Source organism: Prenolepis imparis, unplaced genomic scaffold, assembly GCF_030444845.1.
Source record: "Prenolepis imparis isolate NDT839.2.m4 unplaced genomic scaffold, iyPreImpa1.0 SCAF_12, whole genome shotgun sequence".
In the NCBI taxonomy this organism is placed as follows: domain Eukaryota; kingdom Metazoa; phylum Arthropoda; class Insecta; order Hymenoptera; family Formicidae; genus Prenolepis; species Prenolepis imparis.
The window spans coordinates 6,119,230-6,139,332 of NW_028141170.1; the positions used below are offsets into that span (position 1 = coordinate 6,119,230).

The 20,103-nt window shown below is 31.3% G+C and overlaps 1 protein-coding gene across 2 annotated transcripts in view; it reads right to left on the reverse strand.

Moving 5' to 3' along the window:
• The window catches only part of Bsk (mitogen-activated protein kinase dJNK), a 149,524-nt gene that overhangs the window by 124,615 nt on the left and 4,806 nt on the right, over nt 1-20,103 (reverse strand). For both annotated transcript variants that reach the window (XM_083051411.1, XM_083051409.1), the window contains exon 2: nt 6,408-6,453. The gene's annotated coding sequence lies outside the window, so the exon portion shown is untranslated. The remainder of the gene's footprint in view (nt 1-6,407; nt 6,454-20,103) is intronic.

A 20,103-nucleotide genomic window follows, 5' to 3' on the forward strand; every position in this document is an offset into this window, starting at 1 on the left:
AATCTAAAAGGTTGCTTATCTTCAGTATATAAAAAAATAAATATTTTTCTCGAATAATATGCTCGTTGTTAGACAGACACCGATTACACGTTGAATTTTTACGGACGAGAATTTGACAAAAATATATGATGCTGCTGAAGATGTGCTAATGATGCTCATACATGCGCATTAGCGAGGACAAAAAATCCGGCGGAATAAAAGCGGAAGAAAAACATGCGCGGGGTCGAACGAGCATAGAGAGAAGGAAAAGAAAGAGGATTGCGCGGTGAGAAGGTTGGGAAGAAGAGTGAACGAACAACGGGGGTGCTGGCTGAAGAGGACGAGGACGAGAAGGGTAGGCAACAAGATCGATAAAGCAAGATGGCGACGTGCATTGCCGCAGAGTACCGCAGCCTGGCTTTCAACCACCGGATCATCCTCGGCGTGTAGCTTTCACGTACACACGCACACAAGTGTCATTAAACGGATACAGCATCGTCGTAATCGCGATACTAGAACACTTCCTACCGTTGGGTATTCGCAATATCGCGTGAACCTTGCTCGAGAATAAGTCCTCGGTTTCTGTCATGTGATCTACTGAATCATAAAACTCGTTTGACAGTGAAAAAAGACAATTATATGAGCCGACTTGACATATCAGTGATCGAAACATATTTATGGCCGGACATTGGATTTTTTGTTTCTCGTTTTCACTTGATTCTAATCAGATACATAGATAAATTTTGTTACATACAATTTTTTCTTATATATAAGAAAATTTTGTAAAGAAACTTTATGTAATAAACAATATTCATTTCTAATAAAATTCTAATTTGCAGCGTTTCCATTCATTATTTTTAGCCTATTCCAATTAAATTCTATCTTTTGTTTTTTGCTTTATTTTGATCATAAATTAAGGAAATTTTATCTATTTATTTCGAATTCTATTTAAAAATATTTAGCGAAAATTTCACAAGTATTTGGAAATCGAATGTTTTATTAACCACATAAATTATTATCGGCTGTTCAAATATAATACAAATGTAATAAGCAACACACATGCGCATATGTAGACATATATTATAAAATTTTTTAATTGGATTGTTTATCAGAATTATCAGTCATCATGTTTAAACAATTTTAATAAATGACTATTATACCGCAGTATATTTTAATAAACAGTCGATTCGATCAATTAATAAAAAATTTCAATTTTAATAAATATTGAACGTGCGTGTTTTAATAAGTAAAGCTAACGAGTACGTTTTTTAATTTTGATAACTATACAAATATTTTAATATTTTAAATCTTTTATAAATTAACAAATTTTTTTGTATACATAAACTAACGTTTCACGCATCTGTGCTTTAACAAATCAAAGATTTCCAAATTAAATTTCTTTTCTGCCTGAATTCGATCTACCTCAGATTGGATAGCGAGGACTGATTGCAACAATTCCTTTCGAAATGCACTCCTGCATACTTTAGAACAGCTCGCTCCAGGCCGAGCTCCATGAATCGCGATTGTGCGATCGAGACGAGACTCGGTTCGCCAAGGGCGAAGCATGGGATGAAAGCCGCGCATACACCGGATGTACTATGTTGCCACTCGCGGAAAATTGAAACGCTGATACGAGTCGCGCGAGATAATTCCGTCTCCCTTCTCCCACCTGCCATCCACCACCGAATGCACTCTGCAAATGTATTTTTAGACACCTTCGATCCGAACGCTCGACTACTTTCGTGCTCGTGAGAAAAATTTCCAACATCTCGCCATATGTTTTGGCTCGAAGAGAGAGAGAGAGAGAAAATATACAGAAATGATAGATAACGAGATGAAACGCGGGGTTGTTGGACATTTTAACTCTTTAGCAGTTCTATACTTCCACGGAATACGGATGGATTACATACATTGTTACGTATCTCTTCGAACGATTGTGAAAATTATTAAAAATGCCATACCTAACAATGTAAAAATTAAACGTGTGATGAAATATGCATTTCTAATCAACGAGATTCAAAATATTTATTACTTTTTGATATTTTTACGGTATTTATTATGGAAGAAAAGAGATAATCTGTGTAATTAACAAAACACGATTTTCTGACGTCTGTGATTGATTTACGTCCTTCTATTTTGCAACGATAAACTGTACGATGACGACTCGATTCAAAGCCTGATTAGAATGATCGCATTGTTACAGCGTCGCGATGAAAGTGGGCGCGAGTTTAGCGTAATAGAATTCTCAATAAACGAATGCCGTCCAACGGGCATTTTTTCACGCCATTCTTTCGCGAATTTATATCAACCTTTTGTAATTCTTTTGATTATATTTTATCACTTCCCCATCTCCGCATACATATTTACCCTCTTTGCCCTGCATTTGCAACAAACAATATTGAAAGAGACAACGACGATGGCGAAAATCGTCTCTCTCGCTATCGATTCGTATCACCTTTGATTTCGTCATATCGCAAACCAAGCAAGTTCCCTTCAGAAACACCCTTGAGAGAGAGAGAGAGCGAGCCGATTCTCATCGATGCCGTGCGGGCGAAGTCATTACAAGACTTCGGAGTTCATGAGACTCCGAGTGAAGCAGCCCCAGAGGGTATTTACGGGTGATAGTTGTTCCAGAAGTGCTCGGTCCGTTTATAAAGTCCTATCAAATTCTCCGGAGAGAAAACCACTCGACCGCAGTGTCAATCGTAACCGCGGAATCGCAAGAACGTATCGGTTTAGCACATGTCCGTGCAATTTCCGTGACGAGATGCAAAGTAGTAGTAGGTATATATTGGATATTCATAATGCATATATTGCTTTCTCGGGAAAAGTAATATTTTTCTTAGCAAAAATTTAATTAAACGTAAGCTTCTCTCAATATTTCGAAAATTTCAACTGTAAACCTTTTGATATATTAAAACGGAGTATTTCTATTATATTTTTTCAGATTCTTACGAGTCATAATCTATTCTGAGTATCGAGATTTCTTTAAAAAATCAGAGCTCATTCTATTGTATTAAAACAAAATTAAACGTTCTGACAATTATGCGATCAATTAAATTTAAAATTAATTAAGAACTCTGAGAAAATGTATCATTATAATTGAAGTTCAAAATAAAACACTTTTTATATCAATTTAAAAGGTTAAAAGGCAACACTTTTTATATCTCTTTGCTGCAATTTATAAAATATTCATTAATGATAGATCTTTAAACACTAATAATATTCGCGTCTCTTTTAATATAAATGTTAACAAATTGAAAAGCATAACTTTTTGTCACTTATATTTTTGTAACAAATAAAAAAATAACCGCAAAGTTATGAGATCTCATATAATAAACTAAAAACAAGCTTCCCCCCTATATGCTTCTTGAAACTTTGCGAAACAACCGTGTTAGGGGTTGTGTCAGATTTACCCCTAGTAGTTACTTAATACTCCCCAACTTTTCTCCACTGCAATTTCGCCATTTGTCTACGTTATCGTGCTAGACACTTCGTCTTCCTGCGAGATGGCTACGAGTCATCAATAATACGACACTGTGAGCGAATGAAATGTTCAGTATAAAGGGGAATAACATGTTGTAATGAAAGCAGATCAAACATCGGATCGCAAAGGAAAGCAAAGGGCGAGCAAGCGAGGCGTGTTAGGACGATGTAAACCGCGAGTAAACACGTTTCCTGACATCATTCGGGTTGTTTAAGATATTCGATATATACGTATACACATACGTGCGCACATATGTGTGTATGTATAATATATATAATGTAATAATATAAAAAGTCATTTCAATAAATTTCCAACTTGAAAAACATAATATTTTAATTAGAATTAAGCTGCTTAGTTTCTAAAATTGAATTATTGAGAAATTTCCTTTTCTTTTTCCTTTTGAACAGCTATATAATTCGAAACCTATCAAAATCTTTTTATGGACTTGAAATTTGATCCTAAGATGTAATTAAAATTAAGCTCACGAATCATGAGCTATTCATGGCATCATTATACAAGACGTATTATTAAACAGCTATTATTTCAGTGGATAAAACTGGTGCGATCAATGGTGAAATAGATCCGAGAATAGCCCGTACGATTGGCTGAACTGGCAAGTGAAAAAAGAGACCGCTCATCCGAGCGAAAGCGCCGGGGGTTTTTCGCGAGGTGGTGTGCCCCGGCGTTTCGAGCAACGCCAGTGACAATATGCAGAGCGCGAGGAGGAGTGTGTGGGTCGACACGCGAAGGTCGTGGAGCCCGAAAATCCATAACCATTCCCATTACGGTCGGCACGGGTTTGCGCTTGCGCGAGAACTCTTCTTCTCGGCCCTGAAGAAACGCAGGCTAATGGCCCATCCGCGTCGCGCTGCATTTTTCAATAATTAGAAAAAGGCATGACTCTACGCGATTTTTAAAATTTGTTTCATTTAATAAATTACATAAAGATCTTTCTGCTAATAATTGAGAATTAATAAAATAATCGGAGGATCTAAATTTAATATGAGATTTTAATATTTTATCACTTAAGAATTGGCATCAGAGCACAATTTTCAGATAAAAATGTAAAATCAATAAAGATAATTATTATATTTTCAGTTATCAGTCTTCAATAATAGATATACTTGTACGATTATTAAAGTTAGCAACAAATTATTATTACGTTCTAATTATTATTATTGAAAAATGTATCACATTACAAATTAAATGTTGAAAATTCTGATATCATTAAAATACAATTATAAAAGTAAAATAAGCATAATGTTTGTAATAATCGTAATTATCTTTAATGATTCAAATAATTTCTCATTTCAAAATATTTTTCCGCAGACAGTTCTTAATAAATAAATTAAATAAAGATATTATTTTCACGCTTATGCAATTTAGAATTAATTGAAGTAATTCTGACATCGCAATACTATGTATATATTTTCTAAGAATTATAATTTTTCACTAAATAATCAAAGAACTATTAAATTAATAATTTCTAATTATCCCGATTGATTTTGATATTCAATATAACCCTATGCACTTTTCAGTAATTAAACAGTACACAAAACGCAAAGTATAATAGAACTTCTTTTCGATATAAAGCAAGCGCGACAGAAAAATAAACGTCACTGTCGCTGATTCGATCAATGCGATTGTGTTAGCTAATTAGGAATGGCCGCATGTGATAAAGGCCAAGCTCCACTTTAAAAAAAAGAGACGAAAAGTGGGATATAAAAGAAGAATAATCTAATTTAAAGATAGACGAACACGTTGTTTTATGGGACTCTGGAGCTTTTTATTCGCGAGCGTTTGATTAGTTCTATTAATTAAGAGACGAATCGAGAGATGCCTCGATCTTATGGAACGGTTTCGTTAATTAATTAGTCCAAAATGTACGAAACCAATTCATTATACGAATTTTACAATCGTAATTATTGAGCATCGAAAAAATGCTGCAGCCAAGATAATATATAGAATTATTTTTGTAAAAAACTCAGAATTAATTTTTTCCTATTTTATATACATATATGATACGCACGAGTTTGCTTGCTGTATATATTATCAGTTATATATATATTATTATGAGAAAATATTGTAAAATTAAAAACAAAAGTTAAAATTGAGCAAAGTGCAAGCTTACACATTATGCTGTATGTATTTTCTTATAGCAATAAAATTATTAATTATATAATAAAAAATTTATAAAAATAAATTTTTAAAAATTATAAAATTTAAAAAAAAATTATATAATAAATAGAAAGTATGCGGCGAAAAATCGATTTTGATGTTTCGAAAGCTCTTTCTTCGAAAAGCTTGCACTCGCGCGATAACGATCAATGACGTCAAGATGCATGTACCGTTGTTCATTACGGGAGCAAGCCCGGACTTTAATTACAAGCTCGATGAGCACGTCCAAAGTGTCGCCGCGAGATCTTTCACGCGTCGCTTCTATAATAATCCCTGTCAGTCGACAATTAATTACTCGCAAAATGATAACGTTACTCCGACTTACGTCACGTTCAGAGCATCGTTCAATAATGATTCATTTACTGATGTATTTGAGAGTGGTCTTTGCATTTTAATCTCTTTATAACTCTTATAAAGTACAAAGATATCTCAACATTTGAGATCTTCCAGAATTTTTAATAATTTTAATTAAAAAAATTTTTTTATTTACTTTACTATCGTAAAAGTATTTCGTGATACATCAAATAAATTTATATACTTTTTCCGAATATATCAAAATTGCATTCGTACGTTCATTATTATCATTCTTTTATCACTCTCCTATTCTTATATCATTACATCGCAATCTAATTTGCCAATCAAATTCAAATGCCATCAATCGTTCCTAATACAATCTTATGTTATAATTGCTTCGTAATTGGTCTGATACAATTATTAGTAACAAACTTCGAAGCGCGCCGTAAGCATAATAAAGATGACTCACCAATTCACGAAGCCGCAAAGGATTCCATGTTTCTCTTGCTTGATTCCTGTAACAGAGATTCGGACATCAGTCATAGAAATTAACGAGAACCACACTTCACAAACGCGCGCACGCGAATGTGAACGCTAAAATCAAATAATTACAACAGGTCTGAAGGGAGAAGACGAGAGCCTGTTCCTTTGTATTTCAGATTGTGAGGATTGTGATCAAACGAGAAGACGAATGAGGAAAAGGTCTAACGAGGATCATTCGCGAATCTAAAGGCACGCCCATTTCGAGAACAATTCGACCCTTTTACAGGGCCGAACCTATGTATTTTGAAATTTGAAATAGAAAGTTTAAAGTATCTCCTTCTACTTCAAAAGATATATAATATATAAAAATATATATAAATATATATCTTTCACTATTATATACAAAAATGTCTTACGTAGATAAAATAAATATTTTTTCCTCGTCGTTTTTACTTCATAATATTTAAAAGAAAGAGTTACAAATTTATAATCATACTTTTTATTCAGCTAGCAACTTGATTGATTCTAAGATTTTGAATTCTATTTCTGTCGAATAAAAATCACGTGATTTTGAGTTGAAAATCAAACAGCCAGATTTTACGCTAAACGTGAGACCTGCAGAATCCGACCCTGCTGCCCTATATGGCTTTTCGTAAATCCGTGAGCACGCGGTTGTTTTCGCGGGACGCGGTTTCCCCGACGTTTCCGATTCCACGAGCGAACGACTCCATCGGGAGAAGAGAAGTGGTCTCGAAGAGCCCTTCTCTTCGTCCTACAGTCGTAGCCCTCGACCGTTCGCGATGCATCGTCTAATTGAAAGCGACGTCCGGGGAAGCGCGGACGCGCGAGGAATGCCGAGGTCCTACTGAAAGGACGAGAGGCTCCAAATAAAAAGGGCGTATCTCTCTCAACGAAACACGAGTATATATCGAACAAATTGAGTTCGACGCTACTTGTATTCTTTTTTCTCCCTCGTATCACCGCTTCCCTTGTTTGATATTTGATCAATTATGAAAATTGAACGAACACACCTGTTAGTTTTCACCAATTTGAGTAAAGTTTATTTTCGTTACGTTAATGAAGTAAGAGACGGTGATTTTCTCGCTAGCTAATTATCGATAATAATTATCAATAGCAACGCTTTCACTCAAACGGGTTTTGTTTGTGCAAAATATCTGTCATTAAAAAATAATCTAGACAATTATTTTCATCGTGTTATAAAATTGTGAGAGAAATTAAGAATACTTCAATTTTTTTAATGTAAGCTATTATCTTTACTGAAATGTTTATAAATATATATTAATGTCAGCATAATAGAAAAACAAGCAAAAAAATAATTATTCCATTTTATTTGCATATATAAATCGTTTAAAGATGTTACTACTAAAAATTCATATTTCTCTGAAAAATATAAAGTTTGACCATCGGTTCTTGCAAATAGTACGTAAATTAACTGCGCAGACGAGAGGTTTTGCTAAGACGGCGCAGAGGTAATTAATCGCCGCGCAAGCTGCGGCGAGGACGTGATTCGCACGCTTGCTAATTGCCATTAGGATCTTATATGTGATAGAGATAACAGCCGCGGATCGATAGTTTCTCGAATTCCAACCCCTTTGCCGTCTGTTATCAAATATATAGAAAATACGTGTCGCATCCACTTCTTAATCAAAAAGTAACAAGTAAAAAATTCTAAGGTTTATCACATAAATATTTTCGATATTCTTAACATATATGTATGTATACTCAAATATTTCTCGCATACCACAAATAAAATACTATCAATTTTTGTATTAAAAACTTAATTTATTATTAAAAGTAAAAAATAAGTTCATGTAGATACGTAACGTAAATTTATTAATCAAAAAAACGTTTAATATAAATTCATAAATTTATGATAAAATGTACGCGAGATTAAGTTCGGTTATATCTTTCTCTCTCTCTCTTGACAATTATAACTCCGGAATAGCGTAATTATGTGTATTCGTATTTATCGTTGTCGACATTCGAACGGCGACGCATGTCGATGACGGATGGCGCAATTTGCTGCCACAGCAAAACCATTGTCCAATTTAACCGCGAACAAGAAGGATTTTGGAAAAATAAGGCTCCCTTCACATGCAAAGATAGATATGCAACATGCAACAATTATTTGCGCAAAATGTTCTCTCGTTATGCATCCCCGAAGACAAGTTGTGAGAAGTGTAATTTAGTTTAAACAATAATATTTATACATAAAATAAACCATAAAACAATATAATGTATCAAATATAGAATTAGATTCTGCAAGATTTTATTAAAATATTATTAAAATGTGCTGCAGGATTTTAAAATTAATTTCCTTTCTTTGATATTATAATCAATCTTTCTTTAAAAAAAATTGTGAAAGCAAGAGTCGTTGATAAATAATAATATGTTTTGAACAAATAATAATATGTTTTGAACAAATATATTGTAAATAAAGAGAGCTCATTGCAAATTTTGAATTTTTTGGATAAAAATAGATAATTAAATCTTTAATAAATAAAGGTTGCATTGATCTTAAACATTAATTTAAGTTTTAGTTAATTTATGTTTTAAGTTGGCGAAATATTTAATTACAAGACTTTAAAATGATCGCGTTGCTTATTGCTTGCTCCCATTCTTATTCCTTATTGTGTATACGTCATAATGGAAAACGACTGACAAACTGACAAACTTTAGTTAACAACTGCGGTAACCGATGTACGACTACGATGTGTTTTTCATACAAAAGTTCATCACTAATTAGCTCGATTCGATCAAATTAACGAGTCTTTGGAAAGAAAAGTTTAAAACAATAGTACTTTTCTGAATTAAAATATGAAATTGTTTTAATTTTGACATTACAAGAGCGCTGGAAATTAAGAAGAAGTATAATCGAATTATTTTATTATCAAATTAATTTGCGACCAAAAAAAAAAGATAAATTGGATTAGACGTTACTCGCTAATAAAAAAAATTACATTACTTTGTACATATGTGAATAAGGTGCTGAAAAAAAAACGATGATAATAAAACAGCAGAGAAGTGAAAGAAAAGTTGAATTGACAGTTCTGAAAAATATTAGATGCGATCATGTGCAATAGACGATGTTGACAGAACGCTCGATCGGATCGATGCTGTCTCGAGAAGGTGAAAAGACGATCTCGATATAATTCTCGACCAAAAAATTCATTTGCTATTCATTGAAGACCAAATAAAAAATTCACAAAGATTGATACGCAATCATTATATTTATATATATATATATATATATATATATATATATATATACCTATATATATAATGGATTTTATATTAAATTAAATTTATAGAACACAATATATATATATATATATATATATATCACAAAAATAATAATATAACTAATATTTGATTGTTAGGTATATTAAATATAATGATTAATTACATTATGATTATCAAAATGTTTACTATATGTAATTACATTATTTTCGTATATTATGTCGATGTTTCGAGAATTTCAAGAATTCGAGAAAAATATCGAAATTATTATTATAGCTTTTCCGATTCCTCCTGGTCAATAATCATATGAAATTTCGTATCAATAGCTTATCGTATCAAGATAGAATAACCACTGCATGTGAAACGGAACAGGATGCGACAGATCCTATAAAATCCCAGAATTGCGATTATTCGCTGGAAAAGCTCAGCGAAATGATACGAGTGAAGGGGCGAAAGATATTTAAATATGGATAAAGTAAGTCTGTGAGTTCAACCCTTTCGTGGTTGGGGGAGGCAGATCCGTAAATAGAGTGTAGACCCGTGAAAGATGGATATTCGGCATACGCTTTAAAAATGTGCTTTGAGAAATCGAAAAAAAAACATGAGATAAATTCTCATAGATCAGATATTTATGATAGAATTTCTCTCTAAAAATAAATATATAAGAATTAAATAATTCTCGTACAAATCAATAACGTAATAACATCTTTCAATAAAGTAAACAATAACGATCGGAGGAAAATATTATTTTTCAATTTCCAAGTCTCGTTTTAAAAAATTTTAATATGAAACATTAATATTTCGAGTTAAAAAAAAGGTTAATTAAAAGATCAAAATATCTCGACTCAAATCTTAGATTTAAGATATTTACATATTTAAAATTGAAAGATTGTAAAAAAATGACAGATGTCATCGTATTTTTTCTTAGAAAGAAACACCATTTTCGCGAAATATGTCTTGAAAATTAAGGTCGTAAATTCGAAATATTCGAAAGTAATATTTTTGAATGCAATTCTAAATGCATCGAAAAATTAGCAAAGTAAAATACATTTTTTTTTTCGAAATATTATTAAGCATTTCCCATCGGAATATCTCTGAGTTTATATCGCATAATGCAATGATTCTCAATTTTTATAATTTGAAATACATCGTAAAAATACTGCATATAGAAATTTTAATAAATTATTTCTTTCTTAATATCAATAAGAAATTTATTGATTTAATTATTAAAAATTAATATTAATAATTTAGATTAAAACAAGATATTTTTATTTATTTCTACAAAATATTTATGGAAAATAAAAATTTAATATTAACTTTTAATAATTAACGGCGCGTAAAGATAAGTGCAAAGAGATATAGAATGTGAAAAAAATCGAGAAGGAAATATTGATCTAAGGATTTTTAATTTTCAACATTCGTTGAATTAAACGCGTGACTAACGCGACTCATTTATCTCCGGCTTGTTTTACGACTGTTTCGACTTCGAGAAGATGATTTACTCGCGTCCGACGTCTCAGGATTTTAATAAAATGGCACGCGAGAAACTTGTCTCCCTTGTTTTGAGACAAAGTCGCCGGGTCGCCATCATTTTAATCCATTTCGTGAAGAGGAAGACGTTAAACAAAAGCATAATAAATAACAACAAAGACGGTGAGAAAAAGAGAAATTTGTTTCTTTTTTTCCGGAACAATACTTGAAAAAAAATCAGGGAAAAAATCAGGGTCGACATATTAAAGATAATAAAAACAATATATCAAATATAATTTCAATATATCAAAAAAGAAGAGAAAGAAACAAAAGAATGATTAAAAATATTTAAAATTATATATATGCGTGTTCAGATTCTGTTAATCAGTTAATAGTTTACAATCCTTAACACTTTCGAGATATTTAAAATATAAATACACTAAATATAAATGCTTTGTCCTCTCATTAGAAATATTATTTATACATAAGATATGTGCAGATAAATACTGTTTCATATTTTTTACCATAATTATATTTCAAAATGCATAAATAATATTTTTAATCTAATTCTCATGCATAAGGCATTATATAAAACAACATCAAACGTTGAACAACACGTCTTATAGAAAGATCCAGAGAAAGTTTCAACGAAATGGCGTAGAAGATCTTGCAGGAAAGACGGGCAGAGAAGTTTCATCGAGTTATTTTACCACAAAACTCAAAAGCACGTGCAAAGTTCGGCACGATGTAACATCTCACCGCTTTTGCATAGTTCGAGCCTTCGCAAGCTCGCCTAGCGAACAAATCGCGAGCTAATATTCACTAACAGAAAAGTTAATCAACAAAGTTAGAAGATTTCATTATTTTGAATAGCCCTTAGCGCTCAAAAATTTTCGAGATGAAATATAAGACACGGTACAACTTTTATGAATTATTTTGCAAGATGTTTAAAAGATCTTTAGCTTTTATTTAAATTTATTAGATAACATACAATTTAATAAAAATATAAAGAATTATAAAATTTTATTTTATACAAATGTTATCTAAATTTTAAATCGATTATTGTTCGGTAGAATAAATAAATAATAAATAATTTAAAAAAATAAACAAAAAATTGCTCTCAAGTAAGACCATTAAATTAAATCTAAAAAATCATTAATTTTGAAAATGTATGTTTAAATTCTATTAATATATTATTTTTTATTTATTATAATCTCGCGCTCAAATAATCTTCAAAGAATTATTTTTTATTTTTTCAATCAACTCTTTCCAACTTCAAAGAAGTTGTCAGCCAAATTGTCAGTAACGTAAAACTGCAATCGATCTGTTCCAAATCCATGACAGTTGTCTAAGGCTATTGTCGACATATCAGTAATGATCGCCATGACATCTCTCTCTCTCACACACACATACATACACACACTTTCTCTCTCTTTGCAATGTCTATGCCAATCTAAAATTGAACTGCCAACTGCCAGTAATGCAATGTGCCTATCGCTGCTATCTTCCGCCTTTTTTCTACGCTCGCCGACTTATCTGCGGCCGCGTGCCAACCCCTGTTTATCCAATCTTTGACGCATCATACCCTCGGGAACTACCAACGTCCGGACTATTCGTTGTTTTATGTCCCGCTTTGTCTCCCGCAACGACACACCCATTATATGTACATCTGCCTCTATTCGTACAATCTTGAACGGAATCAAAATACTCTCATACGTATTGCAAAACAAAAATATGCATTTTAGCCCTAAAAAATGTTCTAAGAAATTTTTGTTTGATATATTAGCAGTTTTTGAATTTCTCAATACACATATATTACATGAAATTAATTAAAATTAAAATCGATTCGGAATCTCATAGACATCTAACGTTATATACAAGATATCATGGTAGTTTAGGAAGCAATAAAGGACTTGGCTTTCAACCGTTTTTAGAACACAATCACAAGTCTTCAGGTTGATGTCATTTCAGCTTGACATCGTTCGAATACTACAAATTCGTTTCCCAATAAAGGTTTTGACTTAAAGCAGCAGGAGTGCAGATCAATATAAAGGGCGACCAACTCAAGGAATGCAGTTAAACAACCATTTAATCGATGCGGTTAAGCTGACAACTGCTTAGATATTATTTAGGTATTCTAAAGTATTCTATTATTCGATATTCCGAAAATAGCTTATTTATTAATAATTAAAAATAGTTTATTTATTAATAATTATTTATTAATAATTAAAAATAGCTTATTTATTAATAGTAAAAACTAGCTTATTATTTTCATTTTTGTATGGAGCTAAAAAATATTATTTATATTTTATGAATATAATAATATTATTTAGTATTCTAAAAAGATCGCATATTCTAAACATTTTTAAGTGTCGAGGGATGAAAATTTTTTTTCGAATTTCCGGCTTTTTGATCAGAATTCTGGATAATACTTCACGAGTTCTAAAAATATAATTATTTACATTAGAAATACTAAAATCAATATTTCATAAAATAAATCTTGAACTCTAACAAAAAATAATAAGAAAAATCTTACAGAAAAGTGAATTTAACATCTTAGTTTCTTCTGAAATATTTTCTTTATCTTACTTGTTTAAACTCTTAAGAACTATAATATTAAAAATAAAACTAGAATTAATTAATCATTTATAAATTTCTACGAAATTATATGTGAACTTCATACACACGAGAGAGATAGAGCTTTAAAAATTAACAAATATTCATTTACAAGCTTACCTAATCTATCAAATGTTTGAACGTAATTAACCGCATCGATCGCAACATTAAATACGAAAATCATACATTCAAATGCAAAGGAGGCAATTACTCGATCTCACACGCGGAATCAGCATTTCTCCAAGTAAGACGACGTATATCGGAAAGATTCTTCACATTGCGATCTCGTCAAACAACGAAGATTTTTATCGGAAGAGAATAGAAAAAACAATGAGAAACAAGAGAAGAAGAAGGAGATGGAGACTGTGAGGGCAAAAAAAACCGCGAAATCTCTCGGAGACAGCGAGCGTGAAATTCTTATGGGAGTTTCGTTCGTGGGAGGAATCTTTAAGTAGCAATGCGCGAAGATGTCCGCGGAGCGCAAATTTAATAGGCGAAACCTGACGAAAGGTGTCCTGGTCCGCGAGAATAAAACCAGACGAAAGCAAAGAACTGAATAGAGAAGGATGAGAGAGTGCACCCCTGGGAGAAATTTATAAGCCAAGGAGGCATAAGCGAGAGGTGGCAAAAAGCGGCGTCACGTCTCCGCATTCGCTCAGCTCTCGTCTTCTTCGCCCTTCGTTATCCGTCGCGAAATTTACAGAAATAGATTCATCGCCGGTGGCGGTCACGACCGCGACATTGGATTACTGCGACACGCGGTATATACGTCCGAAAAGTTTCGGGGAGCAAATAAAAGAGCCATAACGCGCGCCGCAGTAATATCAATAATAAAATGACATGCTTATAATTTAATACTCAATATGAAAATGCCGCATGAATAAGAATATTCAAATTTCTTTCTAAAGATTTCTTTTACTTCATACGATAAATTTGTCGATAGACGATACTGATTAACATAATTTCATCAGATATTAATATAAAATCACGTTAAAAAATTATATACTAGATGAATATTGATGTGCATTATTTATTATGCATTATTTAACATATAATAAATTATTAATATATCTGAAAGAGAGAGAGAAAGAGAGTCTTTAGCTTCATTTTTATATTAATACATATATGCATATATCTATAGCATTTGATAAATTATTAATTATATGTTGCAAATAAAAGATTGCAAGGGCGTGTAATAAGGTGACCAATTAATTAGCAATGCCATTAACGATTTCAGATTTGTCACCATTGTCTGTTTAGCCTTTATCTCATATATAAAGCTCCTACGGAATTAAAATTCTTGCGCGAAACAAAGATGCTGTGAGTCGCGTGATGAAAATCTCTTGAGTTTCTCAGAGAAACTCGGAGGTTTTTGTCGCGTGACCTTTCTTGAGATGTAATTAGGAGCACGGTATCAAGGCGAGGATTAATACGATTGCATGTCATATAAGAATCTTGGAGAAGAATCGCAACAACTTCTATTCAACGTAACTTTGTTGCGGAATATGTGAGTAATTAGACAATTTTATCTGTCGACAATAATGTGTGAAGAATTTATAAGAATAAATAAAACTCTTCACCAAATTATATATATATTAATAAATTGCAAATCATCATAAATTGCAAATTATATCTTCTTAATTGTTTTTGTGTTTGACTTGTTCGCGCAACATAATAATAATTGTATAATAATTCTGATCTTTACCTTCTGAGATGTACACGGAAATAATGTTTGTATATACCACGTACGTAAGCAAAAACAACAGGATTTTAACAAGCACCACATCGCACGGCTATTGATCCATATAGTTCCAATTAAATAACGCTTTTGGGACTGATAGCTTTTGGCGTCGAGCAGGGTTAATCTCAAAATAACATTTCTCCTTCATGAAACAAGATTTTGGTTGTCGGCCGATTTCGATATAATATCATTACAAGCTACTTTGTAATTAATTTAAGCATAGCTCCTTGGCAAATGTTTACGTGCCTCGTCGTTCATATGTTTACGTTATAATTATATTATACGTTATAATTATATTACGTTATAATTATATTACGTTATATTATATTACACATTATGTAAGGAGGAGTTTTATGGCATGAAAAATATTTATTCTATTTTCTTGTCATTTAGGAAAAGTAATTAAGAAATTAATTAATTTTTGAACAGATTCATATTTAAATGATATAACACAATAGTGAATTTAGTACCTACTTTTAAACTAACAATTCTTCAATGTAGAAAATAATAGTATTTCGTTTAAAATAATTTGTAATAATAATTTCGTTTGTAGAATATTAAAAAATGTAACATTTTGAAAAAATAGCTGTCATCGTACCTCGAATTTTTTAGAATTGTTTCTAGTTGTTTGTAACTTTTCTTTTATCCTTTTGTAGTTACGTTATTTTTAAAAAATTTAAAATATAAACGTAGTAACTTTTAAACAACATAATTAAATAAAAGGAAAATCAGTACAATCAGCTACAAGCAATTCTGAAAAACATAGTGCAATTTGAGATATTTTAATATTTAATTAATTTAATAAGTAGTAATTTCAATCAGCATTATCCAATTTTAAGATTTTTTTAAAATGAAAAAACAAATAGAATAAAAAAGCAAGTCATGATATTTTATAGAAAAAATAAACAAAAACCTTTTTATTTCCTCTTGTCAATAATATTCTTATATAATTATAATTATATTATATTTCTTTATATAATTATAATTTTTCACATCATGTTTTATCAAATAAATAAAAAATATATGTCTTCTCTCCAAATGATCAGTTAAACATTCTCAAATAAATCTTAAGATTCCAATTTATTCCAAAAATACAAATAACAAAAAATCTAGATATCAATAAATGTAGAAAATATAATGTTATGCAGAGAAAAATATTTTAAGTAAATCATCTACGGAGATGCTTTCGATCAATATTATATATATCCATTACAAGGTCCTAAAAATTCCTGAAGTCTTTACAGTCGAGCACAAACAACTCGTTTGCAACACCAGATTGCTCTTTCAATAAATAAAAATTGTCGAAAGGGTTAAAGTACCGACGTGCGTGATCATCCAGCCGGTAACGTTCGTTTCGTCATTCCGACATCGAATGCCGTCGAGGGTGAAAATGAAGAAAACGTAGATACGAGAAGGGGAAAAAGACAGAGATAGAAAGGATTTGGTGGGGGATGACGGCGTCGAGGGACGAGCAGGTGGGGCAGTCGGGGGTGGCGAGGGGTTTAAACGGCGGATGACGTCGGTCGGTCGGTCGGTCGGTCGGGGGGTTGCAAAGAGGAACCAGGGAGAAATCGCGCCACGCTCGTGTTGGCGATCAATACTTCGCCACCACGCCTCGACTTCGCCATCACCTATCTCTCGCGTTGCGTTGCGAGAGAGCAAAACTTGACTCTCTCTCCCTACGTCACGAGCCAGAAGGTGGAATCATCAAGCCGGAGAACACCGATCACCTTGGACTTGGACGGGTCCAAGCTTTAACCCCTTACCCTTGTAAGAATAATTACATGATCATAAAAAAATGTTATCAACGCTCTATGTTTCATTTTATTACGTTATAAGAATTAATGAAAATGAATTATAATTTAGTAATTAGAGAGAGAGAGAGAGAGAGAGAGAGAGAGAGAGAGAGAGAGAGAGAGGGAGAGAGAAGAATTTTAGAAAAAAAATATTCAAGATAGAAAATCTTTTAATAATGCCTAATATGACTACATTGAGATAATTTTTAAATCAAGATTCTTTCTTTCAATTATTTTGAATAATTTCGAATTTTATTTCTGCATTGCTCTGCACCAACAAAAAAATATTAAAATATATAGATTATTTTCATTTATATTTGTATAAAAAAATATATAATTTTATTAAAATCTAATTTGTGTTAATAATATGCAAAAATAATGCAAAAATTATTTATTTTAGTAAGATAATTGATCTCATGTATCTAGTCGTGCATTAATTTTTCTCACTTCTATATATATGAATTATTTGCATAGGTATAATATTTATTTAACATACACATAAATTATAAATGAAATTCGATTTATACTTTATTATCAGTATATTTCTTCATTATTTAACAATTATTTATAAAACTAGACCATCACATTAAATACAGAAAAATTAATCACAAAAAAATTGGATATACAAAAAAATAACGATTGTTCTTTAAAAAAAAATCAAGGTTTTTAAAATCCGCATTGAAGCAGTTAGATTCATAAATAAAGTTATACATGACAATTTAAATTAGAAAAGTCTTCTAGTGGATGAAGATAAAACCTCTCGGCTTGCACAATGCAAAAGAAGGACCGACTCATTTGTGAAGTATTTCTTCGACAAGCGAATGCCCGAACACGCGTGGCCCCGTTCGATGGGGTCACGATATGGGGTGGAAAATGCGGAAAACACGAGATGGCAGCACATTGTAACCGGACAAAATTTTTCGCACATTGCTTCAAATCATATTTCCATCCCCCCAAAAATGCAAAATACAAAAATAATATGCATTGTAAAAAATATGTGCCACATGTAAAATATATACTTACACAGAGAGAATTTTCTTTTAGAATTTACCCTGAAAATGGTAATCGTGGGACAATATGGTATGGAAAGAATTTTATAAGAATTTCTTTGATTAATATTTATCACAATAAAAATAATATCTATTACAATAAAATATGTTTGATTAATTTTATTATGCAGTTTAGTAAAATTAGTCAAACATGTTTTATGTTTTATTGTGATAGATATTAATTAGAGAAATTCTCATAAAATTCTTTCCATACTATATTGTCCCATGATTACCATGATTTTCTGGGTAAATTCTAAGAGAAAATTCTCTCAGTATATAAAATGTGTTAATTTGAATTTAATTCAAAGCATATCATTACCTATTTCAACATTATCTTATAAAAAATAATATTCTATTAATTCTTAATTTACTTTATTTGATTTTTTTAAAATAAATAATACAAGCATAAGAAATTCGATTATATGTATATATCAATGATCGAGCTTTATAATTTTATTAATTATTACAGTCATAACAATATCAGTCATTAAATAAAAGAAGACAGCCTTGAAATAAATAAAGCATGACACGCGTGATCTATGAGTGAATGGTGGCGAATAATCGATGAGTGGTACGTGCGAGGTAAAACACGCATTATCGTGGCGGTAAACACGGGGAGTAAACTACTAACTAGTCCGACTAACGCAACGGTCGTTCTACTGTTGGTAGACATCCCTTGTTTCGCAGAAATGAACGACATACGCGTTTATTTTATTATCACCAAACATGATTTTAATAAAATGGCGATATCTCTTGTGAGCGGATTTCCTACACTGGCATGCTGATACCGCGATAATGAGAATTAAGCGTGCTCTTTCACAACCTTAATTACGATCTGATAACAATTAGTAGTCGATTTTTTTACTGCTATAATTATTAAGACGCGAAAGTCCTCATATACGAATAAATTTTTATCAAAGGAGCTTTAAAATATATATAATAATATATATAAATTTATATATGTATATTTAATTTTTCAAAAAATCTGTTAAAATATTAATTAAAACAATTTCCAATCTACTTAGCTTGACTTATAGCTAAACATGACATCACGTATATATTCCAACTTTTCTATTTGTCTTGCTTTTAATTCAGAAATCAGATGTTCTTTTAAAACTGTTGACTTTATATTAAGAATTTTTTTTTATTAAATAAAGTTTCAATTGTATTGACAGGTGAGATCGCTCGGATATATCAAAGATTGACGAGTTGGAACGTTTTTGCACTCCGTAATTAATTTTGTTTTTATTGTACAAATCGGTGCAATTAATGCATATTTCAACCGTATTGAAATATCGGAATGATTGAAATAAAAGTGCACGTTTGTATATTTTATTAATTTTTTTGTATTATCGTTTTCTCGTACAAGTATGATATAATCGTGAGTAGTAGGTCGATACCACGATTCGCTCGGATATAAACGACCGAATAAATTATTCCTTCGTCAAATATAAAGCAAAGTTCTGCTGCCTATAAAATTATTATTCTACCGCGCATAATACTACGCGGTATTTGTGAACTTTTTCTCACGTAAACTATGTATATATGTTTATGCAGAAAACAAATGTACGCGATCGAATAAATTATTTCTTCGTCAAATAAAGCAAAGTTGTACTGTCTATAAATATGTTTATATATATATTTAATGTTTTATCGCTACATAATCAATAGAATGTATATAATTAACTTTGATATAATTAAATTTGCTTTAATAAAATATTTCTCTATCTTTAATCAAATATTTATATG